The sequence below is a fragment of the Castor canadensis genome, chromosome 4 (assembly GCF_047511655.1).
Source record: "Castor canadensis chromosome 4, mCasCan1.hap1v2, whole genome shotgun sequence".
Taxonomy (NCBI): domain Eukaryota; kingdom Metazoa; phylum Chordata; class Mammalia; order Rodentia; family Castoridae; genus Castor; species Castor canadensis.
The window spans coordinates 173,680,784-173,703,754 of record NC_133389.1 but is presented as its reverse complement, the minus strand read 5'-3'; the positions used below and the strand labels follow the sequence as shown (position 1 = coordinate 173,703,754).

Below are 22,971 nucleotides of genomic sequence, written 5' to 3'. Positions count from 1 at the left end.
CTCTCTGTAAGTCATATGCTGGGCATGAACAGAAGTGAATGTATAATTGCATAACCTGAATAAAATAATTTGTAAAGTGCAATGAGCATATTTGCTAGAGGATTTTACAAAACCTCTCCAAAGATAATCTCACTATATAGAGTTTCAAAATTTTCACTCTTTTGGATATTTTAGGAATCTTGGATTGGATTGTATCTTTTTGACTAATTATGAGGTTTTAACTATTTGTGTGTAATCATTTAATCTCAGCCCTCCCCTGCCACCTTTGGGTTTTTTTTTAACTTCGTTACAAACATGCTGCACTTTATGCTTCATTTCCACAGGCTGGCAGTATGTAGTTGGGGTTCATAAAGATATTTTAGAAAATATTATAAATCATCACAGCCCTTTTAAGAATCCAGGAGAGAATCAAGGCACTAGTTTGATTCTTTCTAATTATTTCTGTGCATATCAAAGTCCAATGTCTTAATAAGCATAAAATTTCTACCAAATCTATTCACATTTAAACATCAAATTTCATGTGTACCTAATATAGACAGGTATTTGGGCTAGACAGGAATATAACATTCTGCTTAATAGTTTGAAAAAAGGGTATTGAGTTTTGTTTGTGATTTTATAAGTACTTCACATTTGATCATGATAGCAGACTAATGGTAGAGGTGGTTTTCTAGCAATGTAAAATATTTTTAAATTTGTCTCTAGTTCTTCAAGGGTTATTTAAAATTATTTGTGCAGTAATAATCCATTTAATTTCTATGGCATTCATCCACCAATGCCATGAAGATAAAAATAAAACACCTTTCATGCATGAATCCTAAAACATGAAGAATGGTTTTCTGAATTCAGAGTGGGGCTCTGAATACTTAGAGAAAAAAGCCTTCTTTCCACATTTTAATTCATTTTTTCTCTCTTATTTTCAGTTTTTCAAACTCAGAGCAGCAAAAATTCTTTTGACATATAAATATTATGCCTAATTGTAAATTATTGATGTGTTAATGTCTTTCTTTTTGACTATAAATCATATTGGAACTTTGGGAATAAAAAAAGCCACAAGTATGGTGTTTTGAAATAAAGCATAGTTTTTCTATCCAGTGAATTTTTTAATAAACTTTTTATTCTGAAACACATTTCTTTTGTTTATATGCATATATCTTATCTAGTATTTTTATCAGAATACTCTTGTGGGGGAAATTTTAATGCAGTATTTCCCACAGAGTGTCTCATAGGATGTTAGACTAGTTAGCGCAAAATAAAAACTATTTTCTCAAGATAAGTGTAGAAAACACATGGTTACACAATGTGTCAAGGAGGGAAAAAGTTTCTAAGTGTCATTGCCCACAGAGCTGTACCTCCTGGAGATCACGTTCGTGAGCATCGTGTTGTGGAATTGATGGCTCTCTACAAGCCCAGGATTAGATCTCTAGGAGAGACCAAACTCAGTGGCTCCAGCCGATCTCTTCTAATAACAGCTTCCTACTCTACGTGGTGCAGGTTACCGCCAAAGGTTTGACTTGGAGTCATTGTCATAGCTCATTAATTATAGTACTTTATAAATAGTTGAATAGATTTGTGATACTTGTACATGTACTTCATCGTTGAAGGCAAGCACACAAGCATTTAGACCTAAAGAAAGACAATTTATTCTGTAATTCTGCCCCAATTGTGGATTGAATATTGAATCTGATCTCACATCCCTATTTTAATGCATCAACAAACGTATTCTATTTGACCAATATGCTATCCTGTTTGTATCCTAAAGAAAAAAATGTATTGTTTCCTTTTATCCATCCTCATTAAACTTTGGGCATCCATTAATACTGGAGCCATTTCTTTTCTTTTGGTGGTACTGGAGTTTGACTTCAGGGCCTCACACTTGCTAGGCAGGTGCTCCACTGCTTCAGCCACACCCCCAGACCAAATGTCAAGACTTTGACTTGTAGTTATAGGGCTCGTGTTTGTATGTCATTCTTGGAAACTTTTGCGAGATGGTGATTTGCTGACAAGGGATGTTTCACCATCATTGGAGCATGTGTTTTGAGCCAGTGAGGTCAGGGGTAGAAAATTTTAACATAAGAACTTTCTTCAGTAAAATGAGTCAGTGATTCACCTTGGCTTGTGTGTTAGGCCCATGGATATATGATAAATGCTTTCTTGGTCTGGCCCAGTGGCTCAAGCAGTAAGAGTGCCTGCCTAGCAAGTGTGAGGTCCTGAGTTCAAACCCCAATGCTGCCCAAACCAAGCAAACAGAAACATAGCATTCTTGATAGTTCAGCTCAGCCAAATCTTTTTATCAGTCTGAACTTATTTTGCTATCTTACTACTGATATTAATTTGCTGCTGCTGATGAAAGTTGACTCATATTATGTTATGCTAAAACTAGACCAAGGGCCAGGGTATATAGCTCAGTGGTAGAATGCTTGCCCAGCATACTCAAGACCCTGGGTTAGGCCACAGTGGCACAGAACAGAAGAAACAAACAAACAAACAAACAAAAACTTTGCAACATATCTTTGATGAAATGCTTCCCTTCAAAAGAACAATTCAAGTAAATGCACGAAGTCTTGAATGGATATTGTGTTTTGAAGACTTTTGGGCCAATTGTTGATCTCTTGAACAGGTAACAAACTCAAATCCTAAACATATCACAGAAGTATCTGATGCTGGAAGGGGAGACTCAGACTCCTAAGGGTAGCTTTTTATTGGATTCATGTTTTGATGTTCAAAGGCAAGAGTAAATAAAAAGGGGACTGTTGGTATGGGGCCCACCCAGTTTTTTGAGTATCAGTAATGAGCTCAGTTAGTATTCACAGGTGGCACTACTTGAAAGAGAGATGGTATTAAGGGAAAGAGGGAAAAATAGAGGGGAGGGAGCAGATGGGAAGGAAGAAGAGGATGAAAAGATAGTGCCTCCAATAATTGGACCCGGTTCCATCCACGCCTAGAGCACTCAAGTTCAACTTGAAAGAGTTTTTTGAATTATTTTGGTGTATTCAACCAGTTGTATCCTGTGCTCTATAACAAGGAGCCTACACTCAAGCTAGATACCATTTTAAAGGTGACGTAGGCATTTTTTATTTTTCTGTAGACTGAGATAATTAACACATTTAATTTTAGGTCTCCATTTGAGCCATTCACTTCAGTTGCTGCCGACGAGAATAGTGTGCATATTCTTAGCTCTGTTTATGTGTAAACTGTATAATATTTTAAAGCTCACGTCATTGTTTTCCCCTTCTCAAAGTACAGCATGTTTTGATCTACATAGGGAGTATTTTTAAAAAGTGGATGTCTAAGAATGTAAACAATTGGGAGGGGAGATACAGCTGTTTATGATTTACTTTTTAATCTTCTGTCTTGTGGCTTCTGATGTCAAAGAACTTATTTATCTGTTATAGTTCAAGGCTTGTGAGTTTATAAGTATAGTTTTTCTGGATTTTATTTTGGCTTTCTAAATAAAGGACAGAAGGACTGAAGGAAAATGGTTGGATAAAAATATCTCCACGTGCACCAGGTCTTGTACCAGAAGCGGTGGGGCAGTTGAGCTGTAGCCCTTACATAAGGGAAAAGGGGTTCTATTTTATAGGGCCAATAAATGTCAGGCCTCGTGCTTTACCTTTGGCTCTGTTTGTATTTGTTTGTCAGAATTTATTAGTCACAGCCGGTTGGTTGTGTCTACCACTGTCTAGACCCTTCCAGAAATGAGAGATTTCATTTTCAGTGTTTTAACAGGAGGACACACAATGAGGGATAAAAGTGTGCTTTTGCGATGGCAATCTCTTTTGCAAACTGTTTTCCAGAAAGGAAGGTATTTGTGATATCCCAGTGCCTGTTATGTGGAGCATGTTTTAGCTGTTTTCATTTAGATTATCAGCATGTCATTTCAGCATGTAATTCTCATCACCCTCTGTAAACACAAAGCTTACCCTCTGCTTCCTTCTATAAAATAACTTTGTATATTGCAGTGGACTCAATTTAGATGAAAGGTTTGACCACACTTCCACCCATGCTTTTTATAGCATTGTCCATAAATTTGTGGTTACAAGTATGGACTTCGAATCCCAGTCTCCGCATTTACTAGCTATGAGATCTGGAGGGATTTACTTGTCCTTTCTAAATCTCAGTTTCCCTCCTTTAAAAACAGGATTAATAATACAGTTTCACAATTGTCATGAGAATTAAGTGAAATAATGTATATTAAGACCTTTTACAAAGCCAGAGCTGGGCATGGTGGCACATGCTATAATTTCAGCTAGTTGGGAGGGGAAGATAGGAGGCTAACCCAGGCAAAAGTGAAAGACCCTATGTGAAAAACAAACTGAGAGCCAAAGGACTGGGGTGTGACTCAAGTGGTAGTTCAATTCCCAGTACTGGAATAAACTAATTGTCTTAGAATTGCTTAACTGTTAAGAGCGAGTGCCCATATCTCCAACAGAAAGTACTTTGCAGGAGGTTGAATTCCTGCTGTATCCCATAGCCCTGGTAAATGTGTTCTCACTCTGTTGCAACTGGTTAGGAAAAACAGCTCGTGCAAATTGCACAGCCCAGCAGTGGTTTTGGAATTAGCTCTTGGGGAGTATCTCTGGCCACATCATCATTTTCCTACCATTTCCTAAAGTCATTAGAAGCTTATGCTTGCCTTGCCCAGACTTCTCTCCCAAACCAGTCAAGCTGCACCTCAGGATTGGAGTATAGACACAGGTCTCATGGATGAAATTGCCATCAAATAATTAACACCTGCCCACTGCTGTAAAACTTCTTTGATGGGGAGACAATCTTGTGACTGGCTTCTGAATAAATAAGACCAGAGAACATCCGTATTTCTGTTTACCTTCTTGTATAAATTGGGACCAGTTTGCTTTTGTCTGCTGGTTGAATGGGAAGTTATTAGCAGACCCAAACCTTTCTTGCTTACTTGGTTTTTGGTCTTTTCCAAATTTTGGCACCTTTATATCATTATGGTTTTGTTGCTTCCCCTATTATTACAAAATGTGCTACTTCTGCAAGCAGCTGTAGTTCTGGGTATTTATCTGCATAAAGACTCATCCTTACTCTTTTTTTTTTTTTTTGGCCCTGGGGTTTGAACTCAGGGCCTCACACTTGGTAGGCAGGCACTCTACCACTTATGCCACTCCACCCACCCCATTGTTTTTCTTTTGTGTGTGTGCATTGGGTGTTTTTAAACTAAGGTCTAAAACTATTTGCTTGGGCTGGCTTTGAACCGAAATCCTCCTGATCTTTGCCTCCTGAGTAGGTAGAATTACAGATGTGAGCCATCAGCATCTGGGCCATCCTTACTCTTAAAACATGTGGTGAAGGATGAGTATTAATACTCAGAGGAAAATGGGAGCCCTTTTTTGCTACCAATACTTTTGATGTTTCAAAAAAAAAGTTGTAGATTTGTAGTCATTTCATTGTTATCTTAGTTCTACTCATTTATTTGAGATGAAACCTTAGTTGGCAATTTGGTGGCTCTTCTTGCTTGTGAGTCTCCTCACAAAATGGAGATGTGGAGTTGGAGCTAGCCTCCACTTTGTGCCCCATTGTTTATGTTGTTTATTTGGTAAATGATGGCTCTAGGGTGAGTTGTAGGGAATACCTGCTTACTTTTGGTTCTATAACTTGTCAGCTAATATGCATGGCCCTACCTCAGTTCCTCTGGACTGAGATCCTCAGATGTCAAAGTAATCTATTCATTCTGTAAGGTTAAAATTGTATTGGGTCACAATTTTCACACCCTTTCCCTAGTCCAACTGCCTCAGCCTCTGGACTTTTTGCCTTAGTCTGAACCCTAAACAGTGTTAAAAAAAATACCAAAGTGTGAAGTCTTTTATTCATTTATTATAATGGCAGGAGGGGAAAATGGACAGGACTGTTTATGAGATGTTTATGGCATGGAGAAATGAGAAGGTGGAATTTTTTCCTGAGCCCTAGGTGAATGGTGATATCATTTACTCAAACAGGAAGTCTGGGTCACAACCAGGAGCAGGACCAAAATTTTCGGGTTGATTGTTTTTAATCTATCATGTCTTCCAGGCATCAAACTCAGAAAACCAATCAGGTGATTGTCAGTATGACTCTGGATGTAGATAAAAATTTCTACAGTTAAGATGTAACACCTTAGACATGGATTAGACAACCCAGATCTGGAAGGAAGTAAGGGAGGGAAAGAAGAAAGTAGAGAGGAAGAAAAAGAGAGAGGAAGAGAGGCAGTTGGGAGGTGGGAAGCTGGAGTCTTTTAAAGAATCCTAACTATTGTTGTCTTCCCTAGTATCATCTTTACAGTTATCTAATTCTGTGTTGTTCAAGAATCCTGGGGACCAAATATTTCTCATTCTTCTTTAGTTAATTCTTCTAGAAACTTCTCTTCAATTGAACTGTTTGTTTCTGCCATCTAAGTTCTGTTTCCCTTTGGAGACAGAGAAGGGATGACTTGCAGTGTAACTCTGCCATTATTCCTCCAGCTAAGCCCTCTCATTCTTTCATACAGTTCAAATAATAGCTTTCCACCTTTCCTGTAGGTTCTTTACTCCCTTGCTACTTAGAGTGTGGTCCTCAGCCCAGCATCATTGGGGTCCCTTGGGAGCTGGTTAGAAGTGGAGACTCTTGGCCCCATCCCAAGCCTAATGACTCAGAAATCTTCATTTTTAACATTAAATTTTCCCATTAAAGTCTGAGAAACACTGCTTATTCTGTATCTTCATAATTTTATTTTTTTCTGTACTTTAATATAACCTGAAAGTGGAAATCAAAGTTAATCATGGTATATAATAACGGCTTAGGTACTACTAAGTCTAGTGGAAGTATTTTGGCAAGTATTTATGTCTCTCAAATTTCTGTTAATTTAATCACACTGATATTGTAGCATTTTATACTACATTGATACATAGTCTTCCTTTTCTTTTTCTTTTTTGCTTTTTTTTTCAGATAATGTCTTGCAATGTAGCCCAGTATGGCCTTAAACTCACAATCCTCCTGCCTCAGCCTTCTGAATGCTGGGGTTATAAGCATGTGCCACCATACCCTGCTCTTCGGTGAAATAGTTCTTTAGCAAAAACTTTAGGTGATTTTCTAGCAGAATTAAGCAAAGTCCTTCATGGGGCTGTTAATTAAGTGTTAATTATAGCCTGTTGATATTTGATAATAAGGCACAACTGTGTGGTTTACTCTCATTCTGAAGCCATTTTGTCAGCATCTCAGGCTACAATCTGGAAAGAATAGAAGCTATTGTTTTCTTGGTGTACCCCTGGGGAGCACAACAGCTCCTGTGGCTATATTTAAGGAGGATCTATTATTAGTGTTACTACCTTAGGGTTGAGTCTGAAAAACTTTGTGTTTAATTACCTGGAAATCAATTTGTTCTTTTTGTTTATAGTGCTGTCTACTCTCATTGATGACGATGTATGTACTCTCCCCTCTACCTCCCTTTGTTATTTTTCTTTAAGATTAAATTTAGAGAAAACAGTCCTAAAAATGTCTTCCTAGGCAGACATTTCATACAGAGAAACAGTGACTAGACTAGAATTTGTATCTCAGTTTCGTGTTTTGACAGTGGGTTTTTGTTTGTTTTTTGGTTATGCATCATCTTCCAAGTTGGGTATTTGTTTCATAAAGCAGAAAAAACCTCTAGGAAAGAGCATTCTGATTTAGATGTAGTCTCTTAAAGAGCAGTGTTAGTGGGTTCACTACTTAAAAAAAAATCAACTAATTCTGGAACAGTGGGGACCTAATCTTCAATTTTGCTTTAATTCCTAAACACTGGAGAACAAAGCACACAACTAATAGTCACAAGTAGCATAAGTTAAATGTCCCCTTGTTTCCCATATCCTTCTCTCATTATCTGCCTGAGCTTTGCAACTGACTGTGGAGACAAGACATTTTCCCTGTTTTGTGGTGTTGGGAGCTGGCAAGTCCAAGATCAAGGTGCCGCTGATTGCTGTCTGGTGAGGGCCCTCTTCCTGGTTTGCAGATGGATGTCTTCTCATTGTATCTTCTCATGGTGGACAGCAGAGAGTAAACTCTCATTTGTCTTATATAGGTTCTATTCCCATTTGTGAGGGCTCCACCCTCATGACCTAATTAACTCTCAAAGGACCCGCTTCCTAATACCATTTACATTGGGGGTTTCAACATATGAAGGTGACACAATTCAGTTCACATCAGAAACCTATAAATATTTCCTAAAAAAGGTGACATTAAGAGCTGTCACCACCTCCTAATTAAGAATTGGGCACAACTGTCCTTGGGGATCTTTTAGTTCAGCCAGGCAGCCAGCTTAGCACCACAATAACATATAACAGTTTAATTCAGTGTTGTTAGGGAACTTCTAAGCAAAGTACATTTACCAAATTAAAAGGAATGCGGAGATATCAAAGAATGGAGAAAATTGAGAGGAGATGGAGCAGAGTGGAAGTTAGACTTGAAAGATGAAAGCAAAGACACAGGAGCTTTGAGGTCACTGGGTGAAAGGTCAACCCTCTTTGTCAACTGGAAGAATTTTCTCTTTATGCAAGACAATAAAGGAGTGTCTGCAGTCAGACAGAAATCTATACCATTGTCTGCCTCAAAGACTTTCGAGTTGCAAGCAGCAATGTATGCATTATCAATTATTTCAGATTATCTTTCTGACTTTTTCCCCCTCCTCTTCCAGCTGCCAATGATTAGATGTGCATCTGGCAGCAATTTTAGTTTTTCAAGTTACTCAGGCAGTGCTGACTGGCTGGATCACCCTCCTGTTCAGTTCCTTCAGATGAGAAATTGGGGAAAAGAATTTGGAAACAAAAGCCAACCAGTTCCTCCCCCACCAATTATGAACATGCTTTAGAACCTGGAAATAGTGCATTAAAAAAAAATCTGGCCGAGCATCCATGTAAACCTTTTCGTGTGATTTCTTTGGAAATGCTTTCATGCAGTATTCTGAGGCTTTCATTAGCAGACTTCAGAAAGGGCGGTGGGCTTCAAGCTTCCAGCAACAGAAGTAGCCTTCTAATGGTGTTTCTGTAGACTGCATTAATTTATGATCTGCTCAAAGATGGGGGAGTGCTGCTGTCTTAATACTGAACTTGAGCTGCTACCTGTGCAGGTAGTATAAAATTGTATCATAGGGCATATTGCTAACATCAGTACTACCACTACTGCCTCTCTTCTTTTTGATGCCACTTCCTCTTCAAAACAACTTTATCTTCCCAAGATACCTCCTTATTCTGGCTTCTTCACTGGCCCTTGCCATTTGGTCTATGGGTTCATTCTTGCTTGCTAGTTCCACTAGGGTTTTTGGCTGGTGTTTTCCAGGTATCAGAAGGTGTGAGAACTAAGGGTTTCTAGTTTTTAATAATAGTAGTTACAAAAGAGTTATGATTGAGGGCTTATTATATGTCCTGCACAATGATAGGAGCTCTTCTGTATTATCACATTTAATTTTAATGGTGATCCTCTGCAATGGGTATTGCTATCCTATGTTATAGGTGAAAACATTAAGATTTAAGGAGGGTGAGCAGTTTATCTACAATCACAGGATGAACAATGAGTGGAGAGATAACAGGAGTAATCTTATTTTCCTTTCAAAGTATAATTTTGAAATAAGATTTGAATTAAACAAAATGATCAGTCTTTGAAAAGTGTGACAGCTATGTAATAACTCTATGTTCATTCTTCAAGTAATCTTTTTTGGATTGAATTTCCTAAATTACATTTTGGAATTCAAAGTTGCATTCGGATTACTCACTCCTCATTCAAGTAGTGACAGTTCAAGGGAAATACACATTATTATTTTATCGTAAGCAACACTTTTAGTTTATCTTTATTACGACCCATTTAGTATGGGTCTTGGTTTTGGCTTATAATCTAAGGTGGATGGTAGAGTTTCCCATACTCTTTAATACTGACTTTTGTTTGACAATCATTCTCATACCTCAGAAGTATTTATGATATTATTTTCTTAAGAACCTTTAAGGTGAAGTGAATAAGAATTGTGGGTTGAACACATTTGAAAATAATGACTAGTTTCAATTCCTTTGGAAAGGGAGTGTTCTTTTATCAGTTAGACTTTTTTTTTTTTTATAACAATTCACTTATCTGGGCCTGCTAGCATATGCCTGCAATCCTACTACTTAGAGGCAGAGGCAGTAGAATTTTGATTTTGAGGACAGCCCCAGCAAAAAGTAGCAAAAGCCTGTCTAAAACACACACACACACACACACACACGACCCTAAAAAATAATGAAGGGGATAGGGTGGTAGAGCACTTGTCAAGCATGCACAAAGCCCTGGGTTTAATTCCTGGTATCATAATTGAACTTAAAAGAATCACAGATCTAATTCTCCCCAACATTATTCCCCAACCCCCACATTTTCCTCAAAGCAAGAGGAAGACAAAGGCTAAACTTTTTCAGCTGTGGTTTAACACAATGGTTCCCTGGAGATCTTAGTTAGATGTGTCATGGGGAAACTCCTCTGAGCTTGAGCTTGGCCTTCCTAGGAATTGTTGGGAGTGGCATTGTCCTCTGGAAGCCTGTTTATTAACCCCCAAAAACCTTCTGGAAGAGGATCAGTGCCACACCTCAGAGGTACCTCTTGGTTCCTTTTAAACATGCTTGTTCAGTTCGGTAGATGTTTCTTGCATTACCAAGTTCTTCCGTAAAGTCAACCACAACCATATTATTCGGGTCTCTGGCTAAAACTCGTGATGGGTAGGAAATAGATTAAACACAGGTTTTCCCATTTCTCCAGTTGCCAAAAGTGATGTCAGTGGTGTTAATGATTCTTACCTCAGCTCTCTGTAGATCCAGGGCTGTCTGTGTGGATGTCTGTTCTGTGCCCAGTTCGTGTGCCATTATGGAAAAAATGATGATGGTTGAAAAAGAGTTGGGTAACTGGACAGTTACTCAAATGTACAATCAGGCACTTGCCTGCTTGAAGCAGCTCGACTCTGGGGACAGGGCAAAGAATGAGAAATCTACTTGGTGTTAGAGAAAAAAATAAAGACAGTGGCAGTAGCCTGCCTGATTCCCTGTTGTCTAATTACAGAAATGGGATTGCAAACAATTTTTACTTTCTCTACACCACATTGTAAATGAAACTGTGATGTAATTTGATGTCTACTGGTTTGTATCAAAGCTAGACTTAGAAAACCTGTGTCCTGACCATTACAACAATACAAAACCAAAAACCAAAAACTGACATGATGTTACAGTATAAACTTCAGAACTGGAATGTAATTCCTACAAGGGGGAATAGGCTACAAAACATCTCCTAGGAGTCCCAAAGATGTCCTGCTCATAGTACATACGGTCAGACTTCAAATGTGGAAGAATTTTTTTCTGAGTCCTTCTGCTGTGATCCCATCATATCTATGGACATATTCTCATATTGGTAGAAGACACATTGGAGAGGTTTTAATTTACAGTTTTGGGGCAGAGCTGTTATGGCATCAACCCCATTTGCTTTATCAGCATGTTCCCTATTAATAAAGAGAATGTGGAATAACTACAATGGGTACTGTTTGGTTTAAGTTTTTTGAAATGTTTATTCAAGTTTCCTTTACTACTACGCACAGAATACTTTTAGTTATTGAGAATTGATGTTGTTGTCGTTTTAATCTGTCTTCTCATCCTAACCATCTTGAGAAGTTTCTAGAACTTCTTTCTGCCTTTTGTAGCTGGGAACAGAGGAATCCACAGTGCTGACAGCATTGGCCCGGGCACACCACAGGGGAACTGACAGGCTTGATGGCCCCCTTGGTCATTTCTGATCTTCACTCCTTTTAAAAATACGTGTGCCTTTCTTCATTGGTGGTCTCCTGAAGTCACCAGTCCTGCCAGAAGGTCTTTCATTGGGACAAAAGGGGAACTGGAGCGAGATGGCCTCTCACATGTTGGCAGCTCTCCTTGGATTTTCTTCCTTGGCAACCCCGTGCACAGGAGGGTCTGGCCAGCAACCTTGTTATTTTCACCAGCCCTCTCCCATGTGACTTGCACCAGGCAAGAGTGCTACTTAAGCAGCTCCATTAAAGCACTGGCTCTGGCCAGTTGGTTACTAACCCTTTACTGTTTAAGACCATGAAACCAAGCCTTTCCTGCTCAATCCTGGCTTATTTTAAAAGAAGTTGGCTTCCTTTTCTTGAAGCTGAAATGATTTTCTACTTTCAACATCAAGTTGCAGACACCTTGCTCTTACCTCTAACTTTAGTTCAGTCCTAATTTAGTTTACCTATTTATTTTGGTGATGGTGGTCTGAAGGCTTTAAAACTGAGAATGCTTTTTCACCTAGTTTTGTCTTTTTCCAAAGCTTCAGGCTTGCTACCCTCTTTCCAGCTGCACCTTGTAAAGAGAAAACAGATTTTCCTGTGTCCCAAACTTTTGAAGCTCTCTAAACTTAGCTTTGCTTTTCAAGTTGGTGATGGACATAGCTGTAGAGCCCTTTGTGATACTGCTACCTCGTCCCTTGATGCCATCATTTCACCCAGACTCTCAGCTGCAGAATCTCTTTAATAAGGGTTTAACAGTCTGTCGGAAAGATCACCGGTCTCATTTATTTCTCCAGGATTTTATAGCTTGAATGTCAAAATGAGGAATACCCACATAGTATGAGAACTATGAAGGTACTTGAGAGTGGTGATTGTTTGTTTGTTTGTTTGTTTGTTTGTTTAATTTTCTAGGTTTATTTGCCAGATTCAGTAATGCTTAAAAACAGAGTACTTTTGCAATATATTAAGGGTGCTTTGTTAATATGCCAACATTCTAGAAGATGTGGTCATTAAATTAGTGATGCCATGAATTGCGGTGGCAATTAACTGGGAAAACAAGATAGAAAGAGATGCTTCTGGCATCATCACCTGACCTGCATCTTGCAAGGTACAGAGCGGTCCTGCCGATTGACCCACTTGTGTACTCTCATGTCACTCTACCTTTGCCCTTTCCATTCCCAGTGGAGGGGAACCTTTTTCTCCTCTGAAAGGAACCCTTCTTCCTTATTAGTTCTTCCAAAAACTTTGTTGATGTGCTTCCCTTAAAAACTTAGGATTTTGGAAACTAAAGCCAAAAAGTCAGAGGCACTTTCTACTTTCCAGTGATATACAGTGAATTAGGAAAATGGAAAACAGATAATCTAAAAAATAGGCTAACACTTCATGTTTTTCTGAATGCAGATTTTTAAGAATGAGAAAGATCTATGCTTTGCAGTTATTTTCTTCTCCTTTTTAAACATTTTATGACATTAAATGCAAAATTATAAAAATTCAAGTCTTTCAAGTAAATAATGAAATTAGAACCACAGCTGAATAATGGTTTTCCTTGGGTGTTAGGAATTACAAATAATGGTTATTCCTTCATTACATGTTCCTGTTATTTATGCATTTTTTGTATTATACTCAAGATTTTTTTTAAAAAAACACACAGCTATTTATGTTAAGAGAGAAATCTGTTGACACATTTCCTTAGGTGGGGGAATTTAATTTATATGAATTTTTCTAGTTACATCTACAATTAAAGATTTCAAATAATGCTCCCCATTTGAAGAAAAGTGATTACTGTAGTCATTTTTTAAAGCATGAGGAAGGATGACTTTCTGGCTATATTTTAGTATGTGATAACAGTCACATTACAATCTCACAAATTTTTACACCTATTTCTTCCTACTAAGAATGCCCTGATCAGATACTTATTACTTGGTTACACCTGACTCAACAAATTGGCAAGAAGTTTCAAAACATGTAGATACAAGATGAAGACACTTGTTAATGGTTTTGACTAAAAAGTCATTGCTGAAGGGGTCCAGTCCTTCCCTTGTAATTATGTCTTAACGCTGCTGTTTTCAGCTTTTATAGTCAAAACTGAGCAGCAGACTGAGACAGTATGAAAGAAAGCAAAAGCTTTATTTGTCTTTCGGCTCTAGTAAGCATAGTTTCAGAGGGTACAATCCAGAAGATGTAAATTCCTTCTGGATGCAATAATGCAGTAATCCATAGGTCTTAAGTAGCATTGCTCAAGTGTTGACTTATTTTATAATGCTTTAAAAATTACATTTTCATTACTAGAAACAAAATCAGGTGGGTTTTATCTTACAAGAAGATACATACAAAAGAGTACAATAGATACTGATGTGGTGATGAAATTTTGTCAAAATGTAATTTCCTGCTACTAAATCTTCTGACAGGTGCATCGTATTTCTGGATTCAGAAGTTATTCACCACTGATATAACTAGAGAAAATATATCACAGAACATCAGCAGTTGATACTTTCACAGCATTTCCCCTAAAGCAAATGCTTTGCTTTTTGGTTTCCAGTTGATAAGTATCACCAATGATCATTTGTATTGGTAAAGCAGTGTGGCAATATTTGCTGCATGTGGTTGGGGTCTGCCCATTGAGGTTATGTATATAAAGTATGTTAAATATACATATGCTTTGTCATCTTTTTTGGTGCTTACTGCATTATTTATTATTGCATTTGTGTTTGTCACTTACAGACATTTATTGAGGTGAATGAGTGCAGGAACCCTAGAATGGGTATTGCTCTTTCAATCTCTTTTTAAACGTGTTGTTAAATTACACATATCAATTGGTAGATAGATGATAGATAGATAGATAGATAGATAGATAGATAGATGATAGATGATAGATAGATAGATAGATAGATCTTATCCTTTCTTTAAGTGCATTGCTTGATTCAAATTCAGCTTTTCACATTTAGAGGCAGGGAACTGGAAAGGTGAATGCTCGTGCCATGAAGTATATTTCGAGGTCTGTCTATAATGTCATTAGATTTCCTTTCTAACTAACTTATCAGGATAACTGTCATGAACAACTATGTTTTTGAAACTTCAGAATTCTAAAATTTGGGAACTCTTTGGCTTTAGATAATACCTCACTGGGAACCATTATACTGTTTAATCAGCCCCTTTATTCACCATATTTGGCTCTCAAAGCTTTTTGGCTGTTTCCAAAGATCAAATGTGCCCTCCGAGGGCTAAGACTGGCTGCTATAGAGACCATTGAAAAGAATATGCCTGAAGCTGAGAAGCTAGTTGCAATAAAGAAATGGGAACTTGAGAAGGCATTCCAAAAATGCTGCAGACAATGGCTGCATGATTGGAATTAAGTAAGCAGCCCCCAAGGTGGCCGCTGTGACAGGCAGTTCTCACTGAGGATGCCTGTGAAAAACCCATGTCATTTCTGGGTACTTTACGTACATACACATGTGCACACCCTTGTACAAAGACAGGTGAATTTCTGACTTTCTCTTTAAATTGTTCCAGGTCTCTGTAGACTTCTGATCCCCACTCACCATGTCAGCATTGCCTCACACATCACCTCTTGGTTTCCCTTTTTCACAGACTCCTAAATTGATGGCTCCAGTAGGCAGCATTAATAGCACAGACACGTGTTGATCAGGATTTATGATGAAGGCCTTTTCAAAGGTACTATGCTAAGACTTTAGAAGGAAGGTGTATTGTGGAATTGATATGTCCTTTCATTTCCTGCTTTTTGCACATACTTATGGAAAATTACAAGGGTGGCTCCTACTGGTGCAAAACAATAGACTTTAGCACCTACTGAGGCCATATTTCTCTCCCTCCTCACAGGGCCTCCGTTCTCTGCCCTGTGTATCCAGGCAGGTTGGCACGTGTGAAGATAAAATGCAGTACAGTTTGTTCCTGTCCTAAGCTGTTCATTCAGCCCTTCTGGCTCAGTGCCAGTTATGAAATGGAAAACATGCTGCATGCCCTTTGCTTTTTCTCCCATTGTATATTTGGCAGTTCTTTCTTTGTCACAAGTCCTTTAATATAGTGTGGCTTTCCTGCCTAATTTTAGGCTCAGAACCGTGATGCTGTGTTCAGCTGTATCTAGATATTCTGGAAGGAGCATTCCCACGTGAAAGAAACATGAAAGAAAATTTGAACCATGGAGCTCCTTGTCTGGGGAGTTACACAGCAAGGGCTGTGGAAGAATGGACTTGCCTTTCACTCTCAGTGACCACATGAAGGAAATCCTGTTTCTCTGACAATTAAAGGGATAAGCCTGGAATGCTTTTCTATTTGTTTGTGCTTGCATTGGCACTTCCATGCCAAGTCTTTATTAGTAAGTTAAGAAGAAAAGTTTATCTGGCTTTTAGAGGCAGACTTAATATTTTTAAATAAAGAAAAATCTCATAAAACTAGTCTTCATTTGGTAAACTTTGACTTACCTGAGGGCCATTATGTGGGTAGTGAAAGCTGATGGATCTTAATCATAATCAACCCTTCAAAAGGAGAGAAAGGCTGGCTTGGTGGCAGCTTACATGTGTAATCCCAGCACTGGGAAGGCTGAGGCAGGGGGATCAGGAGTTCAAGGCCAGCCTGAGCTACATAGTGAGGCCCTGTTTCCAAAACAAAAAAAAAGGAAGAAGAAAGGGAGGGAAGGAGAGATAATAAGAGAGGAAGGGAGGGAGGAGAGGGGTGCACTTTTTATTAGTCAGTGCCTGTGTTTGTGAATTTTAGAAACCATTGCTGATGTGGGTCGTGATCATATCTTAAAGCACATCCTTTTTGGCCATGTAATTAAAGACCTCTTGATCTTTCAGTCAAGTTTTTTCACCATCTATTCAATCTAAATCTGTAGATTTAACTCCAGTGTCCCTCTTTATAAGACAGGTCATCCTGTGAAGCCATGTCCCTTGCATAGCCTGTCTGTGGCTGGCCATTCATCCCCTTGGACCTTGTTTTGTTAGGTCTTCCATGGAAAGTGTGCTGTGTCCCTGTCGTCTGTTATTGAGGACCTGCTATGTGGCAGACCTTGTGCTACCACCGAAGCATCATAGACAGAAGCCCTATTTCCACATCCTGAAATTATTCCTTGTCTTCCAAACCCAGACGCCTGTGCCAGCAAAGTATTTCCCTAAGAGACATGCACTTCTCCATGTCTCTATAGCTATTCCGCTCTGTGAGTCTATCATGAAATTCACCTGTCTACTTTTCATTCTATTTATGAATGGAGCATACCTGCCGTTCTATAATTGCTCTAAAGGCTTATAGCAGAATTCAACTCTGAATCTTCCATAGTACTTAGTGGAGCCATTTACTCATTCAACAAGAATTTGTGATAATCTTCTTTGTGCTGCATACTGTTCAGGCCACTCTATAAATATTGATATGTATAGATTAACTTTTGAGTGCATGAAAAATAGGCATGTCTGATGGACCATCTAATGTAATACTTGAGAGCAAAAGATGCTTTATGAGGTTGAGAACGTCTCTTCTCTGAAGGAGAATTATGGATAATGCTCTTTTAAGGTCTGCCTTCTTGAATTGCAGAGAAGAAATGCTGTGCCTCTGCCTAAATAACTTATTTCTATTAGACCTAAGTCTGAATTCCTTTCTTTTCTTATTTAATGATTAACTAGGTCTGTTTTGCATGGGACTCCTTTTGTATCTAAAATTCTCATGTCAAATAATGTCATATTAAAAAAACTATTTCAGACTTTGTAATGTTAAGCTCTGTATCTTCAAATGCAAAAACCTGCAGTTGACTTTTAACCAAGAAGATTGAACGTAGACTGACTATAACCTGCTCACTATATTTTGGAGAGTTTTATACAATTTTGTATTTATTTGTTGCCAAACTTCTGAAATATCCAGATTACATTGATTTGTTTACTGGTTTAATATTGACTACTTTCAGTTTGTGATTGCTTTAGACTCTTGCATTTTGAAGGGAAAAAGTTAAATACAGTTTGTTGATTTTATTTAAGTACACAGTACTACTTGTGCTTGTAATTTTGGCTTATCTGATACTCTCTTTTAAAGGAAGTGATCCTAAATTGTAATTGAATGTGCATTTTAAGACACCGATGGTGACAAATTCTTTTATTTTCTTTTCCAGGATGAAGACCTAAATGACCTCAGCAAATCCTCCTTTAACTCATGGGTACCCAGACTCTAACTATTTTATGATTCACAACCAGGACCTCACATCTTCCTCCTCAGTAGATGGTACGATGCATCCATTTCAGTCTGTTTACTTTATACAATCCTCAGGAGTTCGTTGACTGAACTGTACGTTCTATATTGTGCCAAGCAAAAAAAAGCACTGTGACACCGGAACAATGAGTCTGCGTAAACTTCATCTTGAACCTTAAGAACTTAGCTGGCCACAGTGAGCTGCTGCACACCACCATGTCAAGAAAAAATAGGTTTACTCTCCTTGCAGTTACAAGATAAGTTTCATCTGCTGCTGAAACTGTGTTCCACAGAGCACCATTGTAAATTATTTCATACAGAACTGTTCACATTGAGTGCAGAGCGTATTGAATATTTAACATAAGTTTTGATTTATATGTGTAATTTTTAATGAAAATGTAATTTTTCTTACAGCACATTTTTTTTTTTTTTGGATGTGGAACTGAGGTATACAATGTTCTGTTGTAAAGAGTGGAGCAAATGCTTAAAACAAGGCTGAAAAGAGTAGAATAGGGTATGATCCTTGTTTTAAGACTGTAATTCAGAAAAAAATAATATAAGAATCAAAGTGCCATAGATGGTTCTCAATTGTGTAGTTATATTTGCTGATACTATCTCTTGTAATATAAACTTGATGTTGAGCTAAGTTCCTTACAAGAATTAATCTTAATTTTTTATTTTTCCTGTAAGACTATAGACCGTGTTAATTAAACTGAAGAAGGATATATTCTACTGGGGTGTTTTCAAGTGTCAGCCTAAAACTGGTCACTGAATGGAAGCAGAATTATAAGAAAAGGAAATCATAGTCTTCCATTGTCTTCCATTGTCTTCCATTGTCTTCCATTGTATATGCTGTGAAGAGGAGACATGGGTAACCTCTTCAAATCAAAAGCTGTCTTTGGAATGAACAGTGTAGGTGTTTGTAAATTCTGGAAATGTCTTTCTATTCATAATAAACTAGATACTGTTGATCTGCTTCCCACCCCATCCCCACTTCTATAAGCTTTCTACTACATCCTACCACTTTTTATTTCTCTGCACACATTATGGTATTTCATTTCCTTCATTGTCTTGAAAAGGATGTTAAGACAAGTCAGTTCTTGCTAGCCAGAAGTTAAAATTCCAGAAAGTTTTTCCTCTTTTTTTTTGGTTTTTGTTTGTTAAAGTGATGACCAGTGCTACATGTCCCTATCATTAAGACAAGACCCTTATCTCCTGTGTTCTGAGAACTTCCAGTGTTACATTATTTAACTGAATGTAATTGGCCTATTTGCCCTAGTGGGTGCTGGCCTATTAGTAATTAGTTAATAAAACACAGTGTACAGAGAGCACATACAAGCATAATGATTGCTATTGAAACATCTAGCCAGCAGTGCAAGTGTTAATCCTTTTCCTGTTTGGAAAGTATATGCATCTTGGAATTTTTTTCTTGTGAATAGAAATGTCAATGAGCACACTTAAAGATATTGCCTATGGAGGAATTTTTAATCATTTTGCCAGGAAACTTCCTAAAGATCAAGTGAATTAATGCAAATATCAGGCTCCCTTGAGTCAGTGTGAACCCTGTATCAGACACTGCGAGCCCTGCTGTTAGGAGGAGCAACATTTTCTTTCTGGGAAAGGCTTAGCTCCCTGGATGGGGCCAGAAGAAAGGGGACAGGGTTGGAGGGCATTGCAGTGGCTGCTTCCCTGATCAACTTATTGGGAACCCCTACTCTTCTCAAAAGGGAGTGGAGATAAATGGACCCCACCATACTGCTGAGGCCCGTGTTACTGTTCATTCAACCAGATGGCATGTACCTCACAGACTGTTGTACAAGGTTCATTGTTGCAGATCTTAATCATTTGCATGCTCATCAATTTCTAAGGTAAATAGGTCTATAATCATAAGAATCCATTATTTTCAATTTGCTGAATTACATCATTTCCTGTTAGAAGAGAATTCCACCAATTCTGGAAGTCTGATACGAAAGTTGTTTTTCACACTGTGTAGAAAGCACTTTCTTTGTCAAAGTAAGTTTTCATTTTTCAAGCATTCTGATTCAGACTCTTATTAGTGTAAGAAGAAAGCAAGCTCCCTTGCCCTCTTCCCTTGAGGATTTAAATAATTAAAGGCTACCAGTGAAAGAAGTCAGCCTCAACCATGTCTTGTAAAGCTGGTTGTCGTTTTTAAGGAACCTAAACTTTGAATATGTATTACCAAGATACCTCTGCATGTGGGATTATCAACATATTTTGGGTAAGGACAGAAATGAACAGACTGGAAAATCCATTTTTGGTTTCTTATCTTTGGCTTTTTATTGAGTCAAGTAACACAAAGGTAGAAATCCTTATTTAAGCTGCTCTAGTGGTTCCCGAGCTGAGTTTGATGGCAGTATCAAACTTTACTGATTTAAAACTGGAAGTTGCTGGTACTTGAGTCAAAAACTCATGCTCTAACTTCTCGAAGGGTTTACTTTGAGCACATCAGCTGCTAAGTCCTTGTGTTCAGTTCCTATTGAAGTGACTTGGCTTTTATCCATTTCAAAGTATTTGTAGGCCAGCCAAGGGCTTATATTAATGGGGCTTCTAGTGGTGTCTGGTTAACCCAGAAGTTAGTGGCTTATCTTCATGAGACCAATCTTTCACAGTGTTCTTTCTTAGAGAATTGGACAGTTTTAAAATTCTCCTTTGTGAAAAGAACAAATATGTTTCATGGCTTTGATAATATGTTCATTTTGGGCAAAAGCATGGCCCTAGAACCAGTGGGAAGTGAAGAGAACCCATTAATGATCAACCACCTGAGTCAATAATGACAAATTAGTACTGATGTTACATTTGTGGTTGTTTCTTGCTAACTTTCAAAGGTGAAGGACTCTTAACAAATCTAGTAACTGCAAAGATGAATCTATTAAAAATCATGCATCCAGAAAGAGATTTTTTAACTTTTCTTTACCCGACTTTTGTCTTTAGCTGTCTTTTAAATGTGGGACAAAGTATTAAGAAATAATTTTACTGTACTGTAAGAAACAATATTTTACAGTGCTGATGTCCTGTTTGTCTTGCATCCTGAATGCAGTATATACCTTGTAGTTGGAAACTCATTTGCTACAGGTGGTTTACGGATGGGGGGAGAAGGCTCCCCATCCATAGAGAGTAAGAACCATGAAGAACAGTACAAATGTGAAGTGCTGTGACTATGGGTGACAGTGATTCCATATCTGCCTCATGCTGCTTTGTCAGAGCTCTGTGGTCAGACCATCATAAACAGAGATCCTCAAACCAGACACTGGGAATTTAGACCTCAGTTAGGGAGGGAGGGACTCTGTAAGGCATGCAAAGGAGAATAGATGGAAACCAAGTAGGAAATAGCTTCTTTGCAGTGATTGGACAGTGGGGTTAGTGTTCCTAAGATAGGGTGAATGTCAGTTGGAAATGATGCTGTATTCATACATATGGGATGCTGAGAAACCTGAAGAAGCATACTCTTCCAGGAATGTGGGGATATACAACCTTGCCAATACTAAGAGATAGGCCTCCATTCAGACTGCGAGCTTAGTCATGGAGAGCAAAGATAGCCTTTCTGTAGTTAGTAGAATATCAAGGGTTAAACACTGGTGCCTTTGGCCATTTCAAAAGCCAAGCCCGAGAAGATCATTTATAGTCCTGTAAATCAGTCTCCTAAGTGTGTGGGGTTTCTCTTGCTGCTTGTAACTAGGAGCATCAAATTAGCTGCCAGGAGGGGGTTAGCTGATAGTGGAAATGTTTGGCCCTACTCTTAGGAATTTATCATAATGAAGAACTTAAGATTAGCTAATATGATTAGAAAATGTATGACTTAGATGGAGAGTTGTCTTTCTTTACTAGTTTGTCAATGACTTGGCATTTGTGATGTATACACCAAGAGATTGGTGTGGTAGCCTTTCATCATCCACCTGGTGTTCAAATCTTTGCTTATGCTATTCATTTCCCCAGTGTTAACCAATATGCCATATAGTAGGAGAAATTCACACACAGGAAAATATGTCTGTATTTGTGTAGACATCTTTAGTGCTGTTCTGTTTTTCCTTTTTAGAACTTTGCCATTGGCCTAAGAATGTAGTTCCTAGACAATTTTTCTGACAAAGTACTTTCCTGACACCTCTTGGCTACAGGGTGGGCCAAATTAACTAAATATATATTTTCATTTACTGTGTGTGCAGTTTGGTTTATCATCTTAAGATGGTGGTGCTGCTCATGGTGCTACTTCATCTGTGTACAAAAGACCAAGGCATGGTCTGTATTGCTACCAAAACATTTACTGTATATATGTGTATAACATACATATTATGTATATATGTAATGGGTACCAGGCCAGGTTTATATTTTTTATTTAGAAGTGTTTCACTTTTCCAAGTTTTCTTTATAGTGTTATGCTTGTTTTCAATTTTATTTTGCCTGATTCTGTCTGGTACTTAGAACTGTAGTGTCTTCATCGTTAATTAAAGAAAACTGTCTAAATGAATTCATGATTTCATGATGTGAATGTTAGTGATTCTTAATGTCTTTAATTATGGGACATGAAACAGAAACTGGGTATTTGGTTGGGTAAGAACAATGTGCACTGTTTAATATACTTTCACAAGTGATTTTGAGACAGGCAGGTTTGCATCTCCTATCCCTTTTAAAAATTTTTTCTCATTGGCTAAGTGTATAAAGAAAAAGACTTCTGTAAAGACTTTAAGCTGCCTTTATTGGTGGTGATGCCAAGGGAGATGGGAACAGAGAGAAGAAATCTGTCCATCCTCTCCATGGAAAGATTTGTGATCCATTGACATGCACTGGAACAGCCTTGTTAACCTTGAATGTGCATATGGATCCTGTGTCCAAATACAAGTTATGGTTCTGGAGTCTGAGGCCAGGCCTGAGAGACTGTTTCTAACCAACTTCCAGAGGAGGCCAGTACTGCTAGTCCTGATCAGCTGAGACACTATGTAGAGGCAAAGGTGTGATGTTTCTCAGTTCTGTCTACATATTAGCATCATTTGGGTAGCTTTAAAAACAAACAAACAACAACTCTGGAGATG

The 22,971-nt window shown here is 38.1% G+C and overlaps 1 protein-coding gene across 1 annotated transcript in view; it reads left to right on the top strand.

Annotated features, from left to right (window-relative positions):
- The window catches only part of Irs1 (insulin receptor substrate 1), a 57,524-nt gene extending 35,115 nt beyond the window's left edge, over positions 1 to 22,409 (top strand). The window contains exon 2 of the mRNA XM_020179932.2: positions 17,850 to 22,409. The gene's annotated coding sequence lies outside the window, so the exon portion shown is untranslated. The remainder of the gene's footprint in view (positions 1 to 17,849) is intronic.
- Positions 22,410 to 22,971: the final 562 nt, after the last annotated feature.